The 20,629-nt window shown below is 35.1% G+C and overlaps 1 protein-coding gene across 6 annotated transcripts in view; it reads left to right on the top strand.

The window, feature by feature from the left end:
• Positions 1 to 20,629, top strand: part of RSRC1 (arginine and serine rich coiled-coil 1) — a 427,490-nt gene that overhangs the window by 362,286 nt on the left and 44,575 nt on the right. The window lies entirely within an intron of this gene.

Below are 20,629 nucleotides of genomic sequence, written 5' to 3'. Positions count from 1 at the left end.
AAATTCATCATAATTTTTGTAGATTATTTCTTTAAATAACATTGAAGCCACCACCCAAGAATATTACACAAAGAAATCTAACACATTTTTATCTCCCCTAACAAATTTGTATTTCCCCTTTAGTTTGCTGTGATTCATGTGAGTGAAAATTTCGCCTTTTTCCTTCTTAGAGGCTTTATATATACTGTTGTAAATTACAGTGCTTAAAGCAAGATCCAGGCAACTCTTTCTCAGTCAGTTCGTGGATGATGCATTTGGACTGACAATCATGTCACTCTGCTGGCTAATTAGCAGAATAACTATTTCCTCTGTGAGCTTTCAAGGAGTTGAAGCCTGATACTGTGTCCCAAAATACTGGTTTTGAGTGCTATTGTCTAAATCTGAAAATTAAGAATTTTTCCTTAGCGCATACCTTCTATTATGACAACCAGAAAAAATTTACACCCCCAACTTACAAATGGAAGCTGAGATGTTATAGAACCTAAAATGTTTTAAGTATGATGGTTTAGAATGCTTAATAGCAGCATTCCGTCAGAGCCAAGCCCTCAAAGCAAATCCAAAAAAACAAACAACAACAACAAAAAAACCCTGTAGGGCTTCCCTGGTGGCGCAGTGGTTGAGAATCTGCCTGCCAATGCAGGGGACACGGGTTCGAGCCCTGGTCTGGGAAGATCCCACATGCCACGGAGCAACTGGGCCCGTGAGCCACAATTACTGAGCCTGCGTGTCTGGAGCCTGTGCTCCGCAACAAGAGAGGCCGCGATGGTGAGCGGCCCGCACACCGCGATGAAGAGTGGTCCCCACTTGCCACAACTAGAGAAAGCCCTCGCACAGAAACGAAGACCCAACACAGTCATAAATAAATAAATAAATAAAAGAACGTGAATTTCTTTAAAAAAAAAAAAAAACCCTGTAGATTTAGGTGGCAGAACCCTACAAATAAGTAGATTCGAACTAAATGTGAACTAACTTATACATATAAATGTATATATAGAATTCACCTTATTAGACCCCCTTAAATCCTGACTTTATACTCTTGTCCTAGATCAACTAATTTTATGGTGTATTAAGAAAACAAGTGAATTCCACTGGCAAAAATCCTCAGTAGAATTCAGTTCTTTTGGCTTTCTGAAGTGCATATTTTGGTATTGTTAGTGGAAACAATCTATCTGATTTCAGTTACGCTTATGGTCACCCGTAGTACAAATAGATATAATAATAGATGCAAAGTAGTCTAAGCAAATTATAATATTTTAGTACCTCTATGTTATGTGGTATTCTGATCAGTGTAACTAATTAATAACATAATAGCGCTTATAAAACACTGTGGTGCTATAAATTACAAGTGTGGCACTTATTATCAACCAACATAGTGAATATATGTTGCAATAGTTATTAGTCTAATTCCGTTAATTCAGATCTTAATCGGAGTCATAACCAGTTGAAAACGGATGACACTGATGTGATAACCACAGATACTGAAATTGCTAGGTGATTTATTGTTATGAAAAAATATATAATATGAATGCTTGCCCTAGTAACTATTTCCTCTGTAAGCTTTCAAGGAGTTGAAGCCTGATAATGTGTTCCAAAATACTGGCTTTAAGCGCTCAAAGAAACTTTAATACTTCAGAACCCCTCATTTACATGATGTCAATTGATATTTCTAATGGTGTCTCTCTTTTTTTTTTTCATTAAATTAGTTCTAAACATCTTTTAAAAGATGTTTAAAATATTTAGGTAACTATAGGTACTGAAGGTTATATTGTAATTCTTTTGAAAATAGTTTTTTCATTTAGACATTCACTAAGTCAAACTGACCTTGCACGTAGCCTGTGATATACAGTAACCGTTTCCATTTCAGTACCTGAGAATTGTTAAAAAAGCACATCCCTCCAATCATAGCTGTTTTAATTAGCGCCTTTTTAAACGTGTCATTCTAACTAGAATATAAACTTTAGGATTGTAGAGGATTTAGTTAGTATCCACAATGCCTAGCATGTAGAAACTGTAGATACACAGTTTTTTATTATTTTACAACTGAATGAATGGACGAATGAATGACCAGTTTACCCTTTCTTCTTTTAAATCCATGCTTAAGTAACTTAACTGGAGCTTGCAGTTGATTCCAAATAACATCATTGGAAGTATAACCCAACCTTGTTAGGTCTTTTCGCTAAGATAAGACCTCACTCATTAGACTGTTTCTCTAAAGTTACAACCATTCAAAAAGAAATCAGTGAATTTCAAAATACTATCAATATTTGCTAGTATGGATTTATCAAGTCTTTACCTGAGCTCACTGAATTTTCTGTGCATCCAAAAAACGTAGGAAAATTATTACCACAAATGTTGAAGAAAACTTCTACTGGTAAAACAACCTATATGACACTAATTTTGAAGGATAAAAGGTGTGTTTCATTAAATAGGTTTCCTTTGCCTATATTTTGTGGGTGAAAGTAAATTACTAGCCAGATTCTTTGTTGCTATTGTTTGCTTCCAGAATTTTTTTCTTATAGGTTGTCTAAATACTAAATACTTGAATGCTATCAAATTAAACTTCCCTGAAAATGATTAATGTATAAGCTACATTTATTTTATTTCATATAATTAGTCGAGCTGCAAATTGAAACCTGAGATACATCTGTATGTGTATGTGTGTATATTTCTGCATCTGAAAGACTAATAATCCTTTATTTCTAACCTATAAGCCACTAGAAATTCAGTTTATTACATCATTTATACAATTCGTCTCTTAATTTCTCAGCATGCTGGTATGCAGCACAGGGTTGAAAGCATTGTTAAAATGTAGATAAATGTTATCTGCCCAGCTCTCTCTATCCATTCTCTGTCATCTCTAAAAAGCTATTGTATTAGCATAGCAAGATCTGTGCCTTGCAAATACATTCTGACTATTGTGCAGTCCTTTTCTTTAAGTGTTCTTAAATCAATATCATAATTATGTTTGCCAGTATTGTATCCAAGATAAAAGTCAGGCTATTCACCAAAACTTGTCCAGAGTAACCATTTTGCCTTCCACTCTTGAAGCAGTGATACCCCATTTAGAGTGCCCTTCATGGTCCTTACACAGCTCAGTTGATTGTCCACCTATTGAATATCACTATACATTTGCATGGACCCTCTTTTTTGAACCATTTACTCTCCAACTCTTTCCATTTTAGTTGAATTATATAAAGGTTACATTATTTCATAAAAGTTAGCAATATTTAAAGTTTGGGTTTATAGTTTCCATCTTTAAAAATAAGCATTTTTTCTAACTATTATGTTTTAGAAAAATTAAATCTTTCAGTTCTGTTTTCCTTTTTATTCTTTGTCCTAATAAATGCTTGACTTTGACTTTCTCTTTTTCTCTGTATGTATTTGAAAATGTTCTGACTATATATAATTAAAAATTATTTCAACTTTTCTCCTTTTGATTTCTTTCTGTATTATTGAATGCTTTAGCATAACTGCTTAGGTTTTCTGTATTCTATTTTATATTTAATATAGTATGCATTTAAGTGTTCTAATTATGTTTTAAATTCACTTATAAGCATTATTGTCCTTCTTTGCATTTTGACTTCTCTCTAATATGAATTTCTCATTTGTGGCATAAGTATAGTGGTTTTTAAATTCTTTTCCCCCTTGTGTTTATTCAGAATAGCCCTACCCATTGGTTAGTTTTCTGCTTCAAATATTGTTGTTTCCAAAAGCGTTAGGCCACCTATTCTAAGTTATTCATGGAAATGGTGGACAGTGACAGTACGAACATAATATTAGGTGATTCAAGTGAAGACTTAGAAGAATCCTCAAGTCTCCTTTGTTTAAGTTGAAATCCATCAACCCTTTTGCCACATCTGCTTGACAAGAAGTAAGAGATGAGCCTTAATTTCATCTTTTCTGTTGTTGTTAATCCTTTGGCAAAGCTGGGGGTAAAAAGTACTAGTAACTGAAAAGAAAAAAGGAGGTGCCAGGCAATGTTCTAAGTACTTTACCTGTTTTAACTCTCTTAATCCTCATGAACTCTGAGGTTTGTGCTGTTATTATCCCTGTACTGTAGGGAGGATAGGAAACTGAGGCATAATAACTTGCTCTATAGCTAATAAGTAGTGAAGGCAGTACACAGACCCAGGAGTATGACTCTAGTACACATTCCCCCTCTTTAAATAGCCTGGATAAATCACAACCCTACGATCAGTGTTCAAATATAATATGATTTAAATTCCTCTTCCTCTGTCCTTTGCCTTCCTCTCTGGATCTCACCCTCCAGCTCTTATGTACTTGTTTACTGTTTCCTGTGTGTACTCAGATAGATCTGTACCCATTTTATGTTGCCTCACTTGTGTTTCTGGGACCCCAGAAGGTGAGATACTCGTCAGAGACACAGTTTGTCAAGGTGTCCATGTCCTTTTCCCATAATCTCTATCTGCTTTTCTCCCCAGTGACTGGCTGGTCTGTGTAAGACACTCACTTTTCAAGTCCACACCATCCTTCAGAGCCTGGACCAGAGCCAAATCTACCCTTTCTCAGAGGTCCTGGCTCTCCCATGCTTCGAGGTCCCTAGCATAAAGCGCACTTGGCACCACGTCTTACCACACCCAGAGAGAGAACTGTTCTAATCCCTCTTTCCCTCCACTGTGGCTCCTTGCCTAAGACCAGAGAAGAAGATGAATGTTTGGGGTTCTGAGGCATCCTTTATTCCTTCTGGACACCCTTTATAAGAAGGTTGGAATGAAGTTAGAAGGGTAAATTGAACAGGCGCAGGGGTATCACTTAGGAGTCAGTGTTTATTTGGCATGTTGCCATAAGCAGGTTAGGTAGAAATAAGGATTGTCCTTTCTAGCTCTCTCCTGAATTGGCTACGCATTATAATACGCAGTATGATTTCCTTCTTAGGTTTAAACATTTGAAAGTTTACCCCCTTCCCCTCTTTGTCTTTCTTTATTAGATAGGTCCATTCCAAGATTTTAAATACCCTTTTAGGAGATTTGTGTTCCCATGTATCGGATTTAATAATTCTACATCTGTCATATTGTAGTATTTTTTATGTATCTGTATAGCCCTTTAACACATTAGCTCTAATGTTAGAGAGCTGCTTTCTTTAAGAGGAGAATTAATCTGCTTAGCTAGGATGCATTGCTTTATTCCATGTTTTTTCCTCAAGTTCTTATTTAGTCAAAAATTACTCAAGAACAAACACTCAGTTATTTAGCCTAGCCATCTGTCTTATTTCCGTCAGCAGTGATTTGTCCTTTATAGTCCCCTTGATTCCATGTCTGCAAGAACTTGATTGTTAAATATTTTTAACCTTTCGTTTGTATATAGTTTTATCTGTGCCATATTACATAGCATCAGCTATTTATTCCTCAGTTTTGACGCTTCCAGTAAATGTGTGCTAATTCATTTTTAACTTTTTAACAAAGCAAAGGATCCTTCCTAATAGCTCACTAATAATGTTTGTGCTTCATATGTACTCAGCTGTACTCTATATGGACTTGGAAGCTGATTTAGATCACATTTTACTTATTTTAGTAAGGTGTTCGTGTATATGAATGCAGATACACGGATATCTATTTAACCATTTTTAGACCTCCAGTGACTGACCATCATGTATTTGCTTACCATTTTAAATATTTTCTGTGTTCTACACACACACAAATTTCAAGACCAACTCAAAGCTACAGCTTTCTTTTCAATCAGCTATTTGCAATATAAATTAAACATTAGAAAGCTGACATACATATTGAATGCCCACAGGATTGTGCAATCCTGGAAGTAACCTAGGGGAGCCATTGCAATATATGGAGTCAATTGTACTCTAGTGGAAATAGCCCTATCCTTTTGTTGCTGAAGTAAGAGAATGAAGTTCAGAGTCCCAGCCGTGCAATTTACTGGCTCTGTGACTAAGTCCCTTAACTTCACTGTGACTCTAAAGTGAGAAAGATGATAAAATCTATCTAGAATTGTTATAAGTAGAAATGCATAAAGTATTTAAAAATCATTTCACAACTACACAGTAGTGTATAAATATAAATTTTTATTATTCAGAATTGCAATAAAGGAGTATCTTCCTTTTATCATTCATTCCTTTGATAGCTTTTATCAATTTAAAAAATATACCGACCATCTGGTGCATGCTGGGTACTGTTTAAGCCATATGAAGAGAGCAGTGAAAAAGGAAATTGAGGCCCCTGCATTCAAAGAGCTTACATTGTAGAGGGGGAAGACAGAAAATAAATATGAGAGCAGTGAAATACAGTAAATTCAAATAGAGGTAATGTTTTCTCATCCTCTGTATGATCTTAAGTGGTCGCTTTAAACCCAGTTTCCCAATCTGTTAATAAGGGTGATAATAATCTATCTACCATCTAAGGAGGTGGTTGTGATTGATACACTAGATATGAAACCATTTTATAGACTTTATAAAATATTAGTCATTGCTCTTTTATTATTAATTTTTAAAATACTTTAGCACTTCTCAGTGATCCGTAGGTGAAAAAGGATATCACAGTGGAAAATATAAGACCACATATCAAGATTTATGGGATAAGGATGATTTGATAGGACTAGCTTATTTGAACTCACCCTCCTTCTGAGAATAGATAGAAAATCTGGTCAAAATATTAAAACATATGTTTGAAGACATGAGAGAGTTACTAAGGTGGTGGGGAAGTATGGGTCCCAGTTCAAAGAAAATAAGGTGACCTCAACAGTTGGAGCCAGTTTTCCCCTAGAGATGATTCCAGTAGTGGCATCTATCTGCCAATTCTTAAAAAGGTCACTGAAAGGCTAAGAATCTGGGCAGAGCTTTTGAGAGCCTCATGGAGCTACAGGGACAAAAATCTAGAGTTCAGGGCCAGTCAAGGAAGGGAAGACCTGATAAAAACCACCAGGCTTTCGGTTGGGATCTTAATAGGTTATTCCCTGAAAGTATAATATTATTATAAAGTATAATAATATTCCATTGCATACATATATAAACCACATCTTCTTTATCCATTCATTCGTTGACAGGCACTTAGGTTGTTTCCATATCTTGGCTATAGCAAATAATGCTTCAATAAAAATGGAAATGAAGATATCTTTTCAATACTCTGTTTTCATTTCCTTTGGATATGCACTCAGAAGTGGGATTTCTGGATCATATGGTAGTTTCATTTTTAATTTTTTGAAGAACCTCCTTACCGTTTTCCATAGTGGTTGTACCAATTTACATTCCCACCACCAGAGCACAAGGGTTCTCTTTTCTCCATATCCTTGTCAGCACTTATCTCTTGTGCTTTTGATGATAGCCATTCTGACAGGTGTGAGGTGATATCTCAATGTGGTTTTGGTTTTCATTTCCTTAATAATTAGTGATGTTGATGATGTTCATGTACCTGTTGGCTATTTGGGTGTCTTCTTTGGAAGAATGCCTATTGAGTTCCTCCACTCATTTTTTTCTTATTGAGTTACATGAGTTCCTTATTTATATATATTGGGTATTAACCCCTATTCAGTATATGGTTTGCAAATATTTTCTCCCATTCTGTAGGTTGCCTTTTCGTTTTGTTGATTGTTTCTTTTGCTGTGCAGAAGCTTTTTAGTTTGTTATATTCCCTCTTGATACTTGCTTTTGTTATTTGTGCTTTTGGTGTATATCCAAAAAGTCATTGCCACGACTGTATAAATTTGTCATATGTATTTATGATTGTTATATCTTCTTGATGAATTGACCCCTTTGTCATTATATAATGTCCTTCTTTGTTTCTTGTTACTGTTTTTGGCTTAAAGTATTTTATCTGATATAAGTACAGCTACTCCTGCTTCCTTCTGGTTTTCATTTGCATGGAATATCTTTTTCCATCCCTTCACTTTGAGGCTGTGTGTGTCCTTAGATCTGAAGTGAGTCTCTTGTAGACAGTGTATAGTTGGATCTTGTTTTTTTATCCATCCAGCCACTCTGGGCTTTTTAGTTGGTGAATTCAATCCATTTACATTTAGAGTAATTATTGATATGGACGGACTTAGTAATGCCATCTTATTAGTTGTTCTCTGACAGTTTTGTAGTTGCAGTGTTTCTTTTTCCCTCTGTGATTTTCCCTGGTGGTTTGCTCTGTTTTGCCTTTCTTTATCTTTTATGAATCTACCTAGTTTTTTGCTTCGTGGTCACCATGAGGCTTATATAAAACACCTTATAGATAAAACAATCCACTTGAAGCTGATAGCAACTTAACATTGATCACATACAAAAACTTCACCCTCTTCCTCCCCTCTTATATTTTTGATGTCACGATTTACCTTTTTATATTGTGTATTTTTTAACAAGTTATAGTAGCTATAGTTATTTTTAATACTCATTTCCTTTAACCTTTATAATATAGTTAAGTGTTTAATACACCACCCTATTACAAAATTAGGGTTTCCGAAATCTCACTATTTACCTTTACCAGTGTGTTGAATACATTCATATGTTTTCATGTCACTACTTAACATCCTTTTTTTTTCATCTTGAAAAACTCCTTTCAGCATTTCTTGCAAGGCAGGGGTAGTGGTGATGAACTTCCTCAGCTTTTGTTTGTCTAGGCAAGTCTTTATTTCTCTTTCACATCTGAAGGATAAACTTTGCTGTATAGAGTATTCTTGACTGGCAGTGTTTTTTTTCTTCAACACCTTGAATATGGCATTCTTCTCTTTCCTGGCCTATAGGGTTTCTGCTGAGAAATCTGCTGGTAGCCTGATGGGAGGTTCCTTTTAGGTTATAATCTTTTTTTTTTTTTTCCTCCTCTCTGGCTGCCTTCAGAATTCTCTTTATCTTCGATTTTGACAATTCATTATATTGTGTTTTGGAGAAAGTCTTTTTGTATGGATAAGAGGGTAATCTGTTAGCTTCATAAATATGAATGTCTAAGTCTCTCCCCAGGTTTGGGGAGTTCTCAGCTATTATTTCTTTAAATAAACTTTCTGCCCTCTTCTTCCTCTGGAACCCTAATTATTCTAATATTTGTACATTTGATGGAGTCCCATAGATCACGTAGGCTTTCTTTGCTCTTTTTCATTGTTTTCTTTGTTCTCCAACAACCATTATTTCAAAGTTCCTCACCTCTAGCTCACTTATTTTATCTTCTGATTGGTCTACTGTGATATAGATGCTCTCTATTGTTGTTGGTTTTTTTTGTTCCATTTTGCTCATTGAATTCTTCAGCTCCAGAATTTCTGCTTAGTTCTTTTTTTATGATCTGTGTCTCTTTAAATTTCTCATTTGTTCATGTATTATTTTCTGATTTTCTTGAATTGTCTTCATTTTCATGTAGCTTGAATTTTTTCAAAACAACTTTTTTGAATTCTATATCAGCTAGATCACAAAATTCCAATGAGTTCAGTTATTGGAGGATTATTTTTATCTTTTGGTGATATGTGTCATTGATTTTTCACATTCCTTATAGTTTTGCATTACTGCTTTTGCATTTGAAGTAGCAGACACCTCCTGAAATCTTTACTAGTTGCCTTCAGGTGGCATATACTGTTTTTTGGTCCTATTATATCTGAAATTTTCTCTGACCTTGTATGGATACACCTGCTCCACACTTCTTGCTCTCTCTTGTGGTAGAATCCTTTAGCTTTTATGTCTTCTCTGGTTCTTACAATTCACCAGACTGACTGGAAACTTCTCTTTTGTTTTCTGAAGGTGGCGCTACAGCTCATGTTTGTGGTTTCTTCCTGGTCTGCTTTTCTGAGAGCACTCCATTTACCAAGTGTGCTGTACACTTGGGAGCACACACAAGGAGATAGCTGCAGAGTTGGAGGAGGTGTGGGTTTAGCACTTGTAGCATTGGGGGTGCTCATAGGCCCAGTGGGGGGATCCTCAGGTGAGGTTCTCCCAGATGCCCATGGGCAGACTTCCCCCTGAAGTCCTGAGTACAGTCACCCATAACTGCATCCCTCTCATGCTTTGTGACATTCTTATCTTCCTCTCTCCTGATATTCTCCCTCCACTGTGTCATGGAGTTCCTACCTTAGCGCTCTGGGTGCTGCTGATGAGAAACAGGTTTCTCCAGGGCTTCCCCAGCAGCATCCCACACGGCTGTGGCTGCCGAGCGCTCACTCATTGCTTTCCTTTTCCCCCACAAGAGGAGTCACTGCCGGTTCAGCAGTGCAGTGTTGGCTTGAGGGAGGGATAGCACTGGCGAAGTTCCTCTTTCTGTCTCCAGTGCATCCAGACTCCTTTGTTGTTGTTGTTTCAACAGCATGCTGAAATCTCCCCTCTCCATGGGTTTCTGCTCAAGGACAGGTTTTCCCAGGCCATGGCCGAGAGGGGTTGTGGTAGGTTCTGCAGCTTCTTTTGGTTTCACAGCCCATACTGAGGTCTGTCTGCTTATCACCAGATGCACATGTGGGCAAGACTCGTCCCAGGCCCTTTGGCATACGGTGCTGGATCCCTCAACTCCCATTAAGGTGCTTTTATTCATGGATAGATGCCGAATTTAGTTGTTCAAAAAGAAGGACAAAATGGAAAGACATCTTACACTGCTGATGTCACTCCTTGGCCTAATAGTAAAACATAATCCCAAGGCTAAATAGTGAAATAGTGGATAACGTTTTCAGTGACAGTTATTTTGATGAGTTTTTCTCTAAATAATGAGAAAAATACCCAAAAGTATGTAGGTCACAATTATTACTTGGTAAATTACAACTTTCTTTTTTATTTTAAAAGTTTCTGCAAATCCCCTTTTGTGTGTCAGTTTCATTGTGTGAAGGGTAGTGATATCACAGAAATCAGTGATTTTATCCACCTGTTCCTTCTGATAGTTATTATCCAACAGACTTAGCTTCTTTTTAAGGCCAGTTCTTGGCCATGATAGTAGCATGTTAGCTACACAAAAGAAGATGTTTGTCTATTTACTAAACCAGGAAGACCTGCACCCAATTGATCTAAAAACTATATCATGTTTTGTAGGTATTAGTTTATTTTTTTAATTAATTTTTATTGGAGTATAGCTGATTTACAGTCTTGTGTTAATTCCTGCTGTACAGCAAGAGAATCAGTTACATACATATATATATTAACTTAAAATAAGGCCAAGAATTATAATTTTACAATATTTACATTTAAAAATCAATCTTTCAGAAGTCCATGCCTACATCTTCTAATCTTAGAAGTGCCACTACAAGATTGACTTTAAAGAAAACCATGCTGCAAGAATTATTCCTGTGGTGATACATGATTTCTGTCGATGGAATCAGAAGCTGCAGATGGATCAGTTAATACTGTGCAGAGTCTTATACTACACCGTCTTCTCAGGGAAATGAAACAGTATGGCAAAGACCTATAAATGATTATAAATATAAACCTGCTTTTACACTAGGTTTGAAAGATCTTCACTTTACTGAGGAGAAAACTGATGTTTATTTGAATAAGCTGGCAACATTACCTACATGTCAAGTTACCTTACATTTAATTTTTAGTAGAAATGAGATATGTCTATTTGCTAAAGATCAAAGACAAGCCAGTGTTCACATCAGGAAGAAAAATTAGCAAGTGCATGAATCAGGTTGTATTTATGTAAGATAAGGATAACGATGGGTTAGCCTAAGTAAGAACTCTGCCTTGATTATAGTATTAGCATTTGGAAATAGCAATTGCCTGTTAACAGAAAGCAGATGAAATGCAGATAATTTTTGCAATTTATAATTGTTGATATTAGTAAGGCTCAAGTCTTTCTCTTTTTTTTGGCTGCGCCGAGTGGTATGTGAGATCTTAGTTCCCCTACCAGGGATCAAACCCATGCCCCTGCAGTGGAAGCTCGGAGTCCTAACCACTGAACTGCCAGGGAATTCCCTCAACTCTTATTAATAACTTTAATGATGTCAGAATATGTTTACTACAGCAAATTATTTGCTCTAATAAAAGAAATATGGCCAAAATACAATTAGAGTGTGTAAATGTTTATCTCCTGCAACATATCTTATAATCTACTTTTTGGCCATAAGATGTATGGCAATAACATATTCAGAGATAAATATTTTAAGGACATTAAATTATTGATTACACATTAATCAATATGTATAATAAATAATGAAGTCAGACCTAGTTTCTAAATAGAATATTTTATCCCCCAAATATTTTATTTCCCAAAACATACTTTTAGGCTTACTGGCAGACTAACAAGCTTTAATCCTGCTCTTAAAGGTTCAGAATGGACATCCAAGAATAATTCTATTACCAAAAAGTTTTACAGAAAATCGGCCTTATTTCTTTGTGCTACTAGAAATTTATTTATGAGACAATTTTTACTGTAATTGACCTTTTTTGAAAATATATATGTTTATTTTATTTTTCTGGGATTAATAAGACTATATCCTTTATTTCTAAAACCATGTTACTAATAGGGGAAAATTAGAGGATTAATATAACATATAAAAATGTTTTCTAAATTACACCTGTTACTTGATGTAAAATTAAGAAATGGAGAATATTGTTCAAAGAAAATAGTTTATGTAAACCCTGATTATTTGTGCAAGTTTAGTATGATTAGATAACTAACCACCATTTTAGAACAGAAAAAGCTGAATTTGTTTATACAAAATCATAATCTGGCCAATTCTGGACATTTCTACCTTACTATAAACTTTTTTTTTTTAAGATTTATTGATTGATTGATTGATTGCTTGATTGATTGATTGCTATGTTGGGTCTTCGTTTCTGTGCTAGGGCTTTCTCTAGTTGCGGCAAGCGGGGGCCACTCTTCATCGCGGTGCGCGGGCCTCTCACTATTGTGGCCTCTCTTGTTGTAGAGCACAGGCTCCAGACGCGCAGGCTCAGCAGTTGTGGCTCATGGGCCCAGTTGCTCCGCGGCATGTGGGATCTTCCCGGACCACGGCTCGAACCCGTGTCCCCTGCATTAGCAGGCAGATTCTCAACCACTGTGCCACCAGGGAAGCCCTATAAACTATTATTAATCCAGGATGATCAGCAAGACCCAATGGAAATCAGCTCTGATGTCAAGAAAAAAAGAATTTTTTTGTCAAACTGGATATTAGGCATTGCATAGAGCAAGTAGGGTTGAAGTAGAACCAAAATTTAGAGGAGAATTGAAGTTCAAGAAGCTCATGTCGTAAGAATCAGAATCCTAGACTGGAAAACCAAGCAAGAGGCTAAGGCAGAGGATTTACACAATGTCAGACTAGAGCCAGGGCTTAAAAGTTATGAGGCCATGGAACAAGACTATACATCTGAGGGAGATACATGGAATGCTAGTGCAAGCCCCCAAGAGGCAGTGGGTTACCAAGTCTTTTGCTTTCTGAGTCGAAGGACTCACATTTCTGTACATTCTGCTTCAGTCAGAACTAGTTTCAGGGTATTGCCCTGAAAGGCAAGTCAGCATTGTGCTCAGTGGTTGGGTGACTCAGACCCTCCAAGGCTGTAAGAGAGTGCTACAAAGACATTGGGAATGGTAGAAATTATTGGGGTAAGAGTAAAGGAGAGGATTCAGTCATCTTTTTGAATCCTATCCAACTGATGTAGCCATTATTGCTTGTAATTGGAATCAAGCCTTGCTGTAGTGCTGCTGACCAAGGCAGAGGAAGCACCATAGTAATAATGTATATGCTTATGAGTCTTCAGGGCCAAAACACACTAAGACATTTCAGGAAAATACCACATCGGGGTTGTTTATGTGAAAAGACAAAACTACTTGTTTATGTAAACAAAGAATAAGAAATCCACTCTGCAAACCATCATTCAGCACCAAAATATAGATCATGAAAAGGAAAACTTTTGTGTGACAGTAACATTCTAGGTATCCCAAACAATTTTTATTGTATTGACTTCTACCCAGTCTTTGTTTCTACCTACCATATTCATAGATGATTTTTTAAGTCAAGTTGATTTTTAAATCCAGGTTGTTTTATAATTCCAGGCTTCCTATTCATTATCTTTTTGAGAACATTAAGGCAGAAATACCACTGAACAGCATTTACTCTGAGGCTTGAAAATAATGTCTTCTCTTTCTAAAACAACCTGAAATAGCCTCTTGTTAGAAAAAAAATCTCCCTTCTGCATCCTTTCAGCTTCTCTTTCCATGATCTGGCCAGCTTTTTTTTTTAACATACAACACACAGTAAGAAATATATTATACTTTTAACCTAATATACATATGCATAAGTACATATAACTGAAAAAAATTTTTACAAAAAATACTTATCCACTCAGATATTTTCTTTTTTTCCTAATAGGATTGCATCGTCAAACAGGACAAAGCAAAAATCACCCACTAATGGGTCATGATTCTCAATTTGAAAGGCGTTGCTCTGGGATAGGTTTCTCCTACATTTTTTCCTTACCCAAATCACTCTCATACCTTAACTATAAAAGCCTGAGAATATGTTCTCTTTTGCCTATGATTATAGTTAAACTGAAAATAGTAAATTACTGCACACATTGTTGGCATTTTTCTTAAGGCAAATTTTTAAGGTAAATCAATGTGTTGTAATAATATAAAATGAAATTAAGCCATTCAAAATTAGAAGCAAATAGATTTCACTAAATTGGCATCCTGTATGAACTCAATAAATAATTCTTAACTGATTACAGATCATTTCCCTATAAGTATCTGTGAGTGTCTAGAGGACATTGTGTGTTCTTACTTAGGATATAATTATCTGTTAAGTTTCTAGTTTATGTAAAATTTACAGCTTACAAGTGGAATATTATATATGTAGGTGATATATTTCTTCACATCTTTAGATAAAGTTTATTAAGTTAAGTCTGAAGTACCTTCCCCTTTAGCACTGTTTTCCAGCACAGATCACTAACCGCTAATGGAATTCATGTTAATATGAAATTGATAACTGAGCCAAATCTGACTTCATGATGATTTAGATTATAAACTTGAATCCAGGTTCTGGAAATGGCCTGAATTCATCTAATTATGTGTCAGAAGCCAATTTACATTCAATTATTTCTGTGCATGCAGCTCTTTTAATTTATGAATAAAATTTAACTATAAAATTATCTCAAAAATGAAAAAACAGATCTGGAACAAGTAAACTTTTGAAAAGAAAGAAAATAGAAAAGATGAGGTTTTCTTCCTAGACAGATTGATTAAATTGTATGTCCTCTGAAGTAAAAATGACGTTTTAATTTTAGGAGAGTGATGATAGTAAGTCACACAGTTATTAAGTTGGTGAAGCCAGTATTTGAGTATAGAGTATAGTTCTAATACCAGAACCCAGGAGCTTAACTACTATGCTATATAATCTTCCACTGTGCTATCCTATGATGGTACCTTTTTTGAAAGGGATTTTATTCTTTTACCTCCCTTCCCCCAAAATAGTTACATTCATATATCTTTTGGGAATGGGAAACATTAAGATAACAAAATTTAAATTGACAGATTTTAATTTGTGTTAATTTTTTTAAATTAGGGGATTGATATTACTACTTAGAATCTATTTTGAAATGCTTTTCTTAAGACTTCGTGTACTGCATTTTGTTTTGCCTAGAGGCATCGTTTTAAATGTAATTACATTTTTAATAATAATAGTATGAACCTATTTTGTAGAAACTGTGAGCAATATATAAAGTATAGGGAAGGATATAAATACACATAATCCTACCACCAAGAGAGAGAATTTAGGCTAAAATTTTGGTGTATCCTCCTAATGTATGTTTGATTGTTTATAATGTTGAGCTCATACAGCATATGCAGTGTTAGTTTAATGTATCAACTATGTATTGTAAAAAATAAGAGAGAGATCTCACTGTGCAGAGGACGCCATGTTCTGTAGGCCTCCAAATTTTTACCTTGTACAAATTTGCCAGTGGAGTATAATAAGTACACCTTACCCTGCCTCCCATTCCACAAATCCATCTCACTCTTTTCAGCCCCCAGATATATACAATTTTGTGTGTTGCACTTTTCACTAGTTATGTAGTTATTTTCTCATGCTATTAAGAGCTCTTTGAAAACATTTTAATGGTTGTATAATCTGTATTTATAGATATGCTGTGACTTAAGAATTTCTCTATTTGGGGATGTTTAGATTTTTAGAATATTTTGTCAGAGACACATATTCAGTAATACGAAGCAGTCCAGGTGTGGGAGCATAGTGCTAGACCCATACAAGTACTTGCTACCAGTACTATGTATGTGGAAAGTCATTCCATTTGTTTATAAAGAGCTTCTCTGTGCAATCTTTAAAGAATTTGTATTTCCAGAGCTATAAACCATGATGAAAAGAGGGACAATATAGGCCAGAGAGGGAATAATAATAGTAGCCCTTTCTTTTATTTGCACAGTATTTTATGATTTTCAGTGAACTTTCACAAGTGTATGTTATTTAACTTACTCTTCTCAGTTCCGCAAGGAAGGAAGTAATAATCACACTTTGTAATTGAGAAATTGTATTAGTATGAACTCCAAAAAAGAAAGTTTCCTAATGGACAATAGTTGCTTCTGTACAAGCTTCAATAACTGACTCTCCGACAGTAGAGGATTCTTTGCTTATTTGTTTGTTTAGTTAATGGAACAGAGTGAAAATATTACCCTAAAGTTGGATCTACTCAGGGTTGAAATTTAATGCTTTTCAGTATTTTAACAACCATCAAATGGCCCAATCTAACTTTTTTTGTACTTCCGGAAACGTTTAGAACTATCCTTTAGATATGTTACAGAGAAAACAGGCTCTTTTCCCAAAGTAGTATTAATTCAGAACACAAATTCAGTACAGTCACATTTTTTTAACTGATTCATATTTTTGTCAAGAAAACATTAGGTCTGTGCTTTAATAAATGACAATCTATTTCTAAAGTTAGATTTTCTTTAGGAATCCTTCACTAGAATATGTGTAATGTTTCTTGGCTTCCTTCGGCCTATTGATGTGAACTGAAGTTTGGAGAAACTTTCTGATTTGCTCTTAGTTCTTCCTAGTCAATTTATATACTCCAGGAATGGTAGAGCACTCAAAGAAGGGCTCATATATAATCAGCAAGCATCAGAATTGATGTTGTTCATCTGAAAATTGAACTGTCTGTACTGAAAAAACAGGTTAAAAAAAAAGAATTCATTTGTATACCCACAAACTGCAGTTGCGGGAGCCAGCTAGTTAATCCTTAGGAAAAATAGCTCATCTGAGTGGTTATCCCCATTTTAATTTTTTTTTTTGTAAAAAGATAAATCAATGCTTTATTTTGCAGCTTTAATACAAATTTAAACTACAATGAGATACTACTTCACATGCACTAAGATGGCTATAATCACAAAGACAGACGATAACAAGTATTGTTGTTGGTAATATGGAGAACCTTGAGAGAATGTAAAACATTGCTTATGAGAAGATAAAATGGTACAGACACTTTGGAAAACAGTTTGATGGTTTCTTAAAAAGTTAAACATAAATTTACCATATCACTCAGCACTTTCACTCATGGAGATGTTTAACCCTAGGGAAACGAAACATGTCTATACAAAAACTAGTACACAAATATTCATAGCAGTATTATTCACAATAGCCAAAAAGTGGAAACATTTCAAATATCTATCAACTAGTAAATGGATAAACAAGATGTGAAACATCCTTCTAATGGAATGCTACTTAGTAATAAAAAGGGAATAAACTACTGATACATGTTACAACCTGAACACAAGGGACTACATATTATATGATTCCATTTCTATGAAATGGAAATTTTTACCTCTAGAAAGGTAAATGCCCAGACATTATTCTAGGAGATAGGAACAGGAAATGTTTACTAACTTAGCTTCAGTTGGACATCTTCCTGTGTTCAAAAAAAAAAGGAAACTCTTTCCTTCTTTAGGGGCTTCACCTATGCTCTTTTCTATACCAGGAAAGCTAGAAAGTTCTCCCTCTTCTTTACCTGGCTAATATATGCCAGTACTTCAGGTATCAGCTTAAATGTTGTATCTTCAGAGGAACTGTATCCTTACCTCACAATTTAATCAAGCCTCATTGTGACACTATCTTTTAGCACCCCTTGCCGTCTTTTCATAGTATTTATCACAACTGTAAATCATTCATTTATTCAACAAGTGCTTATTGAGCCAGACACTATTCTAGTGTCGGCTACAGGAGAAAACGAAGCATGGAGCACATTCTAGTGGGGAAAGACAGATAATGAACAAATAAGCAAATATGTAATACATGAAGAGATAAGCGGTAGGGAGTACAGTAGAACATGGTGAGGGAGAGGTTGGGGGAGGGATGTCATTACCTATATAGTATCTTCAGGAAAGTTCTATAATAAGATGACATTTGAGCAGAATGAATGAAGTTGAGTTTCAGTTTTGAATGAAGAATATACACAGCTTTCAATATTAGTACTTTCTTGGTTTCCTCTTTTTCTTGATAAATCCCAGTCCTGTAAATCAGTATTCTCCAATTTTTGAATGATTTGATGTTGTATCTGGTAATTCTTCAAAATAAGAGATACAGAAAATGCAAATAATTTAGTTAATCTCTTACCAATTAACATTTGTGAATTTGTATTACATAGTATCTTACTACTCCAACCACTTTGGCAAGTTAAAAAATAGCATTTTCTCCAAAATGGCAGAATCATTTTACGTTGTTACCAAATTCTATCCCACATCTGAAAAAACAAAACAGTGGTAATTTCTTTTGTAGAGATGGCAAGGAGTAAGAAAAGAGCCTAATTTACTAAAAGTAGAAAAATAAACTTTTAGACATAGTGGAATTGAGACTTTCTTAAACATCATACAAAAACACCATTCTGACTACTCCCCTTCCCTTCCTCCCAGATTCTTATCAATCTACTCGTTTTGATGTTCATCTTTTATATCTGTAGAGAGGCATATGTTACCTATCAAAAGTTATTTTTTATTGGTAAGGACATTCTTGCATATCTTCAGAGACAGAATATCACTTTTATAACCTCTCCCTCCCTTTCCCTCAGAATTTGGGTAAATTTCTGAAGTAGACAAGAAAAGCTGGTTGGTAGAAATGATTGTGAATCAGAAATCTGGTCTCTTTTGTCCTAGAAACTCCTTTCTTTTCTTTTCACTTTTAATATGTAAAATCCTCAGTAATGTTTTATTATTCAGGTGTTTTCTGAAACAAATATATCTAGGGAAAGAGGTTGAAAATGGAGAATGCTGTTCTTTTCATTATTTAATATGCAGAAGGTTGAGACTAAAGATAAGTGGGGAAATTAAGCAGAAGAAACTTGTTAACAAAAAGAAAACAAATTTATGGAAGATATAAGCAATCATATGGCATTTTATCATTGTGGACTAAGTTTTGTATGCATCCTCATTTTGGGAAATTACTAATTATAATAGATTTTGTAAATCCATTGGATTAATGAGATCGTAAAAAACAAATGATACAAGCAGTTGCCTTCTGAGCACAATCATAAGAATATCCTTGAGAGCTATTTAAGTACAGTGTATGGATTCCCAAGCCTCACCCCAGATCAAAAGAATCAAGACAAGCCCAGTGTTTTTATTTAATCAATCAACACCAAGCCATAGATTCGCACCTTTGAACCACTGTTCTAAACCATTCAGTTTGTAGCTAATAATAGGAGATGGTACATTATATTTTTTGCCAATGAGATTGGTTTTAATGCATCCAAGTTATTGTTGTCTCCTTCAGTGGAGTCAGTTTTCAAGACATACAATGAACTAAGCCTTGTGACCTTATAACATTGCCCAATTTTGTTTTTATTTTTGCCTTACTGAAAAGTTTAGCCAAGCTTGATACCCCACATAGTTCACCAGATATGATTTCAATACTGACAGAAATATAATCCAGCCTCCAAGGATTGAGTGACAACATTTAGATTATTCAAAAGATTGCATGGCGGGCTATGAAAATCGTATTGGGGGTGTATGGTAGGCTGTGAAAATCCAAGTGTTAAAGCAGTGTCTGCATCGTCGATGGAAAACACTTACACATTCTGGTTTGTTTTTTAAAAATCAGTCACACTATTTTAAGTCTCATCTCCTCAACGGAATTATAGTACCTTGACTGCAGAAACCATGTGTCTCACACTTCTTTGTAATCTCAGTGCTTGCACAGTACCTTACTTAGAATAGTCACTCCTAGCACTTGATAATATTTCCCCACTAACGATGTCTCTGCACAGAACTAATGAGCCTTTTCCTGTTACATTTTGTGATGAACAACACAGACTTGTTAGGGCAGTCGTGTTTGTGATGCTGCCAGTAGTTCTAAAGTGATCCAACACACCCGTAACATTGGTCTTATTACTAACAGATTGTGAGCCAATAGGTAAGCGTCAAATACTATTCTAGAAATCTTGATTACCCCTCATTTTCTCTTCATTTTTGAAATTACAGATCTTGCTTTCAAGCTTTCAGTGTTTTTATTCAGAAGAATATTTTCCCTAGCAAAAGTCAAGGGTAACTGTTTAGCAGCTTCAAGTCCATCTTTCACATGTATTCAGTGTTCACATTTGGAAACAGGCAGGATTCTCATAGCATGCAAAACTACAAGGTGAAGAAAGGAATAGAAGTCATACAAATAGGAAATGAGTTTTTTCCCTAAAAATTAAATTTCTCCATCTGTTGGTATACTGGATGTAGTAAAATCCTAGCTATAATTTAAGGAAATTTGTGTTAATTTGAAATTTTTGAAATCATTTATT

The sequence above is a fragment of the Balaenoptera ricei genome, chromosome 4 (genome assembly GCF_028023285.1).
Source record: "Balaenoptera ricei isolate mBalRic1 chromosome 4, mBalRic1.hap2, whole genome shotgun sequence".
Lineage (NCBI taxonomy): Eukaryota > Metazoa > Chordata > Mammalia > Artiodactyla > Balaenopteridae > Balaenoptera > Balaenoptera ricei.
Note: the sequence above shows the minus strand (reverse complement) of the source record. Positions and strands in the feature narration are given on the sequence as shown.